The following is an 8,802-nucleotide window of genomic DNA, read 5'->3' on the forward strand; positions in this document are numbered from 1 at the left end:
CAGCTGAATTTAGATATGTAAATTACAGCACACTTATAGCAGGGACAATCCTGGAGCAACAAGTGTGTTGCTCAAGGACACAATTGTAATAGTTTACAATTCCATATGGAGTGTTTGAACCTTTAAGTTATTATAGGTGAGTTCTTTTATGTATTTTACCTACTCTTTTTGTTTGAAAATGTAAATACATAAAAAAAGTGTAATTACATAAATGTACTTCTGGTTACAGTTTGAGCCGCTTTCAAGGGGAAGTACGGCCTCTTAGCTAAGCACAATGAGATCTCTCTGATGACCTTTCAAGTGTTGCAGAGGAATGTAAGCAGATCAGGCAGGTATGTGAAATTGATCATCATAGTGAAAACAGGGCCTGTTCAAACTTCTGCACTTTGAACGGAAATCCGCTCTGTAATTAAACCATTTAACAGGAAAAAGATAGAAAGGTTGGCAACTGTCATAACTGTTCGTAATTTCAGCTTCTACACATTCATTTGTTAACCATGTGCAAAACTATGTGTGTGACCACAATAATGTATTACTATTAGTACTAGTCTGACTTGTTTAGAAATAGACTTCTAAACAAGTCAGGGTGCTAAGGAAGCTCTGTGAACTGTATGGGGCTATGAGCTGAACTGCAGAACGCTCACCCCGACGGACTGTTTATTGTCGCCGGAGATTTGAACCATGCAAATCTCAAGACAGTGCTCCCTAAATTCCATCAGTATGTGGACTTTGCAACGAGAGGGGCTGAACGCGCTTGATGTCTTGTTTACACAAACATCCCAGGCGCTGCACGGGCGGAGCCCCGCCCCCACCTCGGCTACTCAGACCACATCTCTGTTATGTTAATTCCAGCATACAGACCGGCTAGTCAGACGCACAAAACCGCTTCAGAAGCAGGTGAAAACCTGGCCAGCAGGAGCCATCTCTGCTCTTCAGGACTGTTTTGAGTGTACTGACTGGCACATGTTCAGGGAGGCTGCAACATATGGCGATTCTACCAACTTGGAGGAATACACAGCATCAGTGACCAGCTACATCAGCAAGTGCATTGATGATGTCACTTTCTCCAAGACCATCACCACACGCTCCAACCAGAAGCCGTGGATGACTGCGGAGGTGCGACGCTGCTGAGGTCCCGAGACTCCGCCTTCAGAGCAGGCGATAAGGCAGCCCTAAGAACAGCTAGGGCCAAACTGTCACGGGCAATCAGAGAGGCAAAGCGCGACACGCCCAGAGAATCCACAGTCACTTCCAGGACAGCGGTGACACGCGCGCATGTGGCAGGGCATCCAGGCCATCACCAACTACAGGACAACATCAGTTGCCTGTGACAAAGATGCCTCCCTTCCAGATGCGCTGAACAACTTCTACGCCGGTTTGAAGTGCAGAACGACGTGATGGCGAGGAAGTCCACCCCTCCTCCCAACGCACCAGGTGCTCTGTCTTACCACGGCAGATGTGAGGAAAACTCTACGTAGAGTCAACCCACGGAAGGCTGCTGGACCAGACAACATTCCTGGCAGAGTGCTCAGAGGATGTGCAGACCAGCTAGCAGATGTTCTTACCGACATCTTCAACATCTCTCTGAGCAGCGCCATTGTTCCAACGTGCTTCAAGGCCACCACCATCATCCCCATGCCAAAGAAGTCTTCAGTGTCCTGCCTCAACGACTACCGTCCCGTCGCGACTTACACCCATCATCATGAAGTGCTTCGAGAGGCTCGCCATGAGGCAGATTAAGACCCAGCTGCCCCCTCACTAGACCCACTGCAGTTTGCGTGATCGTTCAAACCGCTCAACGGATCGATGCCATCACCACAACCCTCCATCTGGCCCTCACCCACCTAGACAATAAGGACTCATACGCTCGAATGCTGTTCATAGATTTCAGCTCAGCATTCAACACAATCATTCCCCAGCACCTGATTGGAAAGCTGAACCTGCTGGGCCTGGACACCTCCCTCTGCAACTGGATCCTGGACTTCCTGACTGGGAGACCTCAGTCAGTCCGGATCGGGAACAGCATCTCCACCACCACCACACTGAGCACTGGGGCCCCCAGGGCTGTGTGCTCAGTCCACTGCTGTTCACTCTGCTGACTCACGACTGTGCAGCAATGCACAGCTCGAATCACATCATCAAGTTCGCCGATGACACCGACCGCGGTGGGTCTCATCAGCAAGAACAACGAGTCAGCATACAGAGAGGAGGTGCAGCGGCTGACTGAACTGGTGTAGAGCCAACAACCTGTCCCTGAATGTCGACAAAACAAAAGAGATGGTTGTTGACTTTAGGAGAGCACAAGGTGAACACACTCCGCTGAACATCGACGGCTCCTCTGTGGAGATCGTCAAGAGCACCAAATTCCTTGGTGTTCACCTGGCGGAGAACCTCACCTGGTCCCTCAACACCAGCTCTATCACCAAGAAAGCCCAGCAGCTGCCTCTACTTTCTTCGAAGGCTGAGGAAAGCACATCTCCCAACCCCCATCCTCACTACATTCTATAGAGGGACTATTGAGAGCATCCTGAGCAGCTGCATCACTGCCTGGTTTGGGACTTGCACCGCTTCGGACCGCAAAGCCCTGCAGAGGATAGTGAGGACAGCTGAGAAGATCATTGGGGTCTCTCTTCCCTCCATCAAAGACATTTACAAAAACCACTGTATCCATGAAAGCAACCAGCATTGTGGACGACCCCACACACCCCTCACACAAACTCTTTACCCTCCTCCCGCCTGGCAAGAGGTACCGAAGCATTCGGGCCCTCACGGCCAGACTGTGTAACAGCTTCTTCCCCAAGCCATCAGACTTCTCAATACTCAGAGACTGGTTTGATACACACGTGTCCTGAGTTGCACTTTAATAACTGTCACTTTATAACTGTCTGCTACCTCAATAACTGCTATGTGCATAGAACATTATCTCATAGTATGTTATGTTTAAATTTTTAGAAACTGTCATCTTTTTGCACTACTGAGTACTGGTCGGCGCTGCACTGTGTCTATTGTCCTGTTCATTGTCAGTAATTTGTTGTACTGTCCTGTACTTTTTGCACATATTTGCACGTGCACTTTATATAGGTATATATAGGTAGTTTATATAGGTATTTTATTTCGTTGTGTAGTCTCATGTGGTCCTATGTTGGTCCTTTGTTGTTTTTATGTAGCACCATGGTCCTGGAGGAACGTTGTCTCGTTTTGCTGTGTACTGTACTAACTGTATATGGTTGAAACGACAATAAAAACCACTTGACTTGACTTGACTTGACTTCTATGCATGGAGTAGAATTCCATAATATAAATATTTTGTATCTTTCCACCTGACAAACCTCTCTCTCTGTCTCTCCTCATTTCTATTTATCTGTGGTCAGGTGAAACTGCCCGTTCGTTGACTCTGCCACTGGGTGTAAGATTATATTTTCTCTGTTTCTTTCCTCTTAGTGTTTTAATAGCAGGTAATATCCTCAAAGAGGATTAGAGGAGGAAAATGAGAGACAGTCCTGTGGATGGATGAATAGCAGAGAGGGATTGTTAAAGGAGGGAAGGGAGGTTTCGGCAAGGAGAAGAGGAAATAAAAAAATCACACTTCTCTGGGATATTTTGGGGGATTTTCTATTTGTCAGGTGTATTTGTGAGACAGAGAGAGAGAGGGGATGAGAGCAGTAAAGTCAGGCAAATAATTTCTATAAAAGTAAAGTATCTAAATTAGTAAATTAAGATTTCTAATACCATTTCCTAAATTGTAACTGTTTTCCACATTATTTTCCAATTCTTTTGGATGGCAAACTTTTTATTCATTACTCTCTGTATGGTTATTTTTTGAGGGTGTACTCTTTAAATTAAATAAATCCCTATTTAAATACTAACATGAAGTATAAGGGATCACTGCAGCTTCTTTATTGTGTTTATTGGTTAGGGTCCCACACCAATACCAACCCCTACTCCTAAACCTAACCCTTACCTTCCTTTACAAAAAAATAGTCCTGTTTTTACTACAGTTACCTTAGTATCACTTTGGTATTTTGTAGTAAAATCATAGTAATCGCAAAATCAAATATTGTTGCAACACGCTCTGTGGAAGGTGCTATTTACACCTGGGTGCAAATAGTCTCTCGGTTAATTTAATCCATCAGCAAAAGTGTCCAGTAATAGGGGTCAATGAGATAAAGTAAGCAGTATTGGCGGCTGTCATGAGGCAGTCTAGCTCCATCTAAAAAAAAAATAAGCTCTTATTAGGCTGAAAGGAAGGATATGACTGAAGAGTATAATAATAATAAAAAGGCAACTAACATGTTTGTACCACCACATGAATTTGATGTCATGAACAAAAGATTGTATGCCCCTTGTCCAAAGGTCATTGATATATAGGGTTGTCCGAGGTGATGAAAATGAGAAATTGTTTAAATATCTAATTTAATACACATGTGTCAAGTTTGTTGGAATGTAATCTTTGTGTACAATTTGGTTTATAGGATTTTCTACCAAAAATGTTATGTGGTGTAACCATAAATAATGGGCATTAAAATATTTTTCCAGTATCTTAAAAATATGAGAGTGCACACAACTTAATCACTTAAAAAAAAACTATATATATATATATATATATATATATATATATATATATATATATATATATATATATTTTTTTAGTTTGCCACAATGAATCAGATTCAAACCACTTTCAATTTTCAATGAGTTACAAACTGTACAAAATGTAGGCCATGGCAAATAATACAGCAGTTATTCCAGGTCCTGAAATCTGATCAAGGGAAGCACATTTTTTGGTCTGGATCCATACGGGTATATATATATATATATATATATATATATATATATATATAGATAGATAGATAGATAGATAGATAGATAGATAGATAGACTCATATATATATATACATACATACATACATACATACATACATATACATATATGTATGTATGTATATATATATATATATATATATATATATATATATATATATATATATATATATATATATATATATATATATATATATATATATATATATTTATATATTCATATTTATATTTATATATATATACTCATATGGATCCAGACCAAAAATTTGCTTCCCTTGATCAGATTTCAGGACCTGAATAACTGCTGTATTCTTTGCCATGGCCTACATTTTGTACAGTTTGTAACTCATTGAAAATTGAAAGTGGTTTGAATCTGATTCATTGTGGCAAACTAAAATGCCTCTCTCCTGAACTCTCCACCTGCAGAAGTGTATACAGCTTTAGTGTAATCTACCCTTCTGGAGGTTAATGTGAGGAAAATCAGATCTGGGTAGGAGGCATCTCTAAACCTTTGAAAATTAGAGGAGTGTGGAGAAATAAAGAGCTTTTTGTGTTGTGTGAGGTTTGAACGCTACGCTATATGGCCAATTGACTTCTTCTCCAATTCAACAAATGCACTGTTTACCTAATCTGTCATAGCATTTAAAAAGCATTAAAACCCTGGGTAGATAAGCTCAGCATTCCAACTCCTGAGTCAAGATAGACCTACCTTCACCAAACAGGCAAATTATTTCACTCTCCCTCTCCTAGAGGATTAGCTCTTGTGTGAAATGTATACTGTAAAGTGCTACCGCATCTTGCTTGAGGACAATTCCACCCACCCCTTCAAGATAAATATAGTATTATTGTGCAGTTAAGGAAGATTAGAAGTTAGAGCAGGGGGTTGGTGGTTGCAGTTTGGTGATTGCTGATATCTGAAATTGAGTTTAATGCCACGCTTATCTGAATTCCTCCAGTCTTTAATAGTACACTCAGTTATGTTTATATCCTCGTAATAAAGATATGTTTATAAATAAATAAATAAATATAAATAAATGTGTGGCAGAGGGGGCGGAAGCGGGAGATGGGGTTGTATCCTCTACAGTAGAGCGCGAGAAGGAAATTGTGAACTGAGTTGCATTAAAGCCTCTTTTTTTGTAAAACAAGACCGACAGCAAAGTGAATTGGCATGGCTGAACATGGAGAAAAGGGCCAGATGTGAGGTGTCGGTTGCAGTTTGAACTTGGACTGCGTGCAAGAGGCCCGCTGGGTGTTATACAAACTGCTTAACACATCATTAATTTTAGTTTAGGGTATTTTAATAGGATGAATGAGGATGTGCTGTTGTAACAATGATCACATTAGCAGGGATGGTAACCTCTGATGTTGCATAGCAAGATTTCACAAATGTAATGTCCAAAATAGTGGGGTTTTTTTGACTGGGTTTTTCAATGGGTGATGATGATACCGATATCTTGAGAGCATGGTGACTGATAGCCGATGTAACGTGATATATACCTGATACAATTGAATGTTTGCAAATGAGATGTAATCAATATTGTTTAAAGGGAATGTCCACCAAAAATAACAATTATTTTATCATTTACTCATGCTCATGTTGTATTCTGTACACTTTCTTTCTTCTGTGAAACTTAAAGAGGAAATTAGGCAGAATCTTCGCCTCAGTCACCATTCACTTTAATTGCATTTTTCTCCATACAATGAAAGTGAACGTTGACTGAAGCTACCATTCTGCATAACATCTCCTTATATGTCCCAAAGAAAAATAGGTTTGGAGCTAAATTAATCATCCACACTAATACATTTTTGTTTACAAACCCATTAAAGGAATATTCTGGGTTCAATACAAGTTAAGCTCAGTTGACAGCTTTTTCTGCATAATATTGATTACAAAATTTTGATTCGTCCCTTTTTCTTAAAAAAAAAAAATCTGGGTTAAGAGGCACTTACAATGGAAGTGAATGGGGCCAATCTCTGAACGTTAAAATACTCACTATTTCAAAAGTATAGCCACAAGACATATACAATATATGATTTTAGTGTGACAAATTGTTTACTAACCTTTTCTGTGTAAAGTTATAGACAATTTTACATCTTGACGATGTAATGTCAACAAACCCTAAATTTACTGTAAAAAGTATGATTTAAACAACTACCTAGCTCCAATAGTACATGAGCTTTAAGAGAAGAATTTATGTAAGTGCTTTTAAAAAATTATAAGCTTCACATTTCTGCCTTTAAACCCTCCAAAAATTGGCCCCATTCATTTCCATTGTAAGTGCATCACTGGAAACTCTGTTTTTGCTTTTTTAAAGAAAAGGAGAATTAAGTAAAAAAAAAATACACTCAAACTGGCTTGAGGTCTGCAATATTATTCAGATGGTGACTCACCCCATTTTCTCAATGGGCTTTAACTTTGAACTTTTAATCAGATAATCTTAATTTCCTCCTGCTCTTTACTCTGGCAGGCCTGTTACTATGGAAACAGAGGACTAATGTGGCCAAGAATGGCTTATACCAGTGCCTGAGCTGTTTGGCCCACTATCACAGAACACACACACGTTTCCAGGTAGTGTTGATTGATTGGGGTATGATGAGAGGTAAGGATAATCTGAATATTTAGTTAAGGCCATCCGGATGCTATTACCTTTCCCAGCAGGCGATTCTTCTGGAATTGTTGGGGGCGGGGGTTCTGTACAGAGATTATTTATTTAGCTGTACAACAGTGCATTCTGCTCTCTTGCCATGTAACTGCAGACTGAGCACAACATAAAAGATACTGGAAAAGGGAGTGGAAATTGCAGATTTTCACTGTACAATGTAGTCTAGTAGTCCTTTTGTGCTAAAGCTTTTGATTAATATTTATTTTTTTATTAAGCAGATTTTTCATTAATCAGCACATTTCAGAGTCACATATCTTCTGGTTTTCTCAGTGTTGTATGAAGTGTTGGTGTGTGTATATATGCAGAGGCCTATATGCAGGTTTGGGGAGTAACAGAATACATGTAATGTATTTAAAATACAAACAAACGTAACTGTATTCCACTACAGTTACAATTTAAATAATTGGTGATTAGAATACAGTTGAATTCAAAAAGTATTTTGATTACTGAAGAGATTACTTTGCATATTTTTCATTTGTTTAATTTTATATTTGGTCCTTTCAGATGGAAACATTTATCCATATAAATAATGCGATGCAAAGTGTATTTGAACAGCGGTGAAACACCTTCTTATGATGTGTTACATTTATACGAGCAGACAGAGAAGTACATATGAAGTAAGTTTGGACCAGAAGTAATAGAAATAAACCTTGTGTAAATTGTCAGCTTTATGCTACCATGTTAGCATAGCATAGTACTATGTTACCAGACACAATCATAATTTTTCAAGACATTTCTTGAATCAAGACAATTCACGCTGGATCATAATTTCTTTTTTTCTAGTAAGACCTTTGATATTAGGGCAACAATCATATTCTTTATAATACTATTTGTATTGTTTTCTTGTAAAAATACCTAAAAAATCCTTAAAACAAGATCAAGTTGATTAAACTTGTTTTAGAAACAACACTGCATAAGATATTTAGGTTTTTCAGAGAATGCATTTTTAAAATGTGCATTTTGTCTTACTGCAATGGCAGAGTTTTTATTAAAAAAAAAATATGTTTTACCAGTTCTGAAGAAGTAATCCAAAATATTTAGAATACTTTACTGACCTTGAGTACTCTAACAGAATACATTACAAATTACATTTTACAATATGTATTCTGTAATCTGTAGTGGGATACATTTCAAAAGTAACCCTCCCAACCCTGCCTATATGTGAGTGAAAGGCAGGTAAATATTTGTCATTCTTCAGGCTGAAAAGAGCAGGAAAATCTGATACAAGTACAAAAGGCTTACAGTGAACTTTCACCACAAACAGACTAAAGCTGATGAGGGATATAATTAGGGAACGTTCATAAAATACCCATTTATG

The sequence above is a fragment of the Xyrauchen texanus genome, unplaced genomic scaffold (genome assembly GCF_025860055.1).
Source record: "Xyrauchen texanus isolate HMW12.3.18 unplaced genomic scaffold, RBS_HiC_50CHRs HiC_scaffold_98, whole genome shotgun sequence".
Taxonomy (NCBI): Eukaryota; Metazoa; Chordata; class Actinopteri; order Cypriniformes; family Catostomidae; genus Xyrauchen; species Xyrauchen texanus.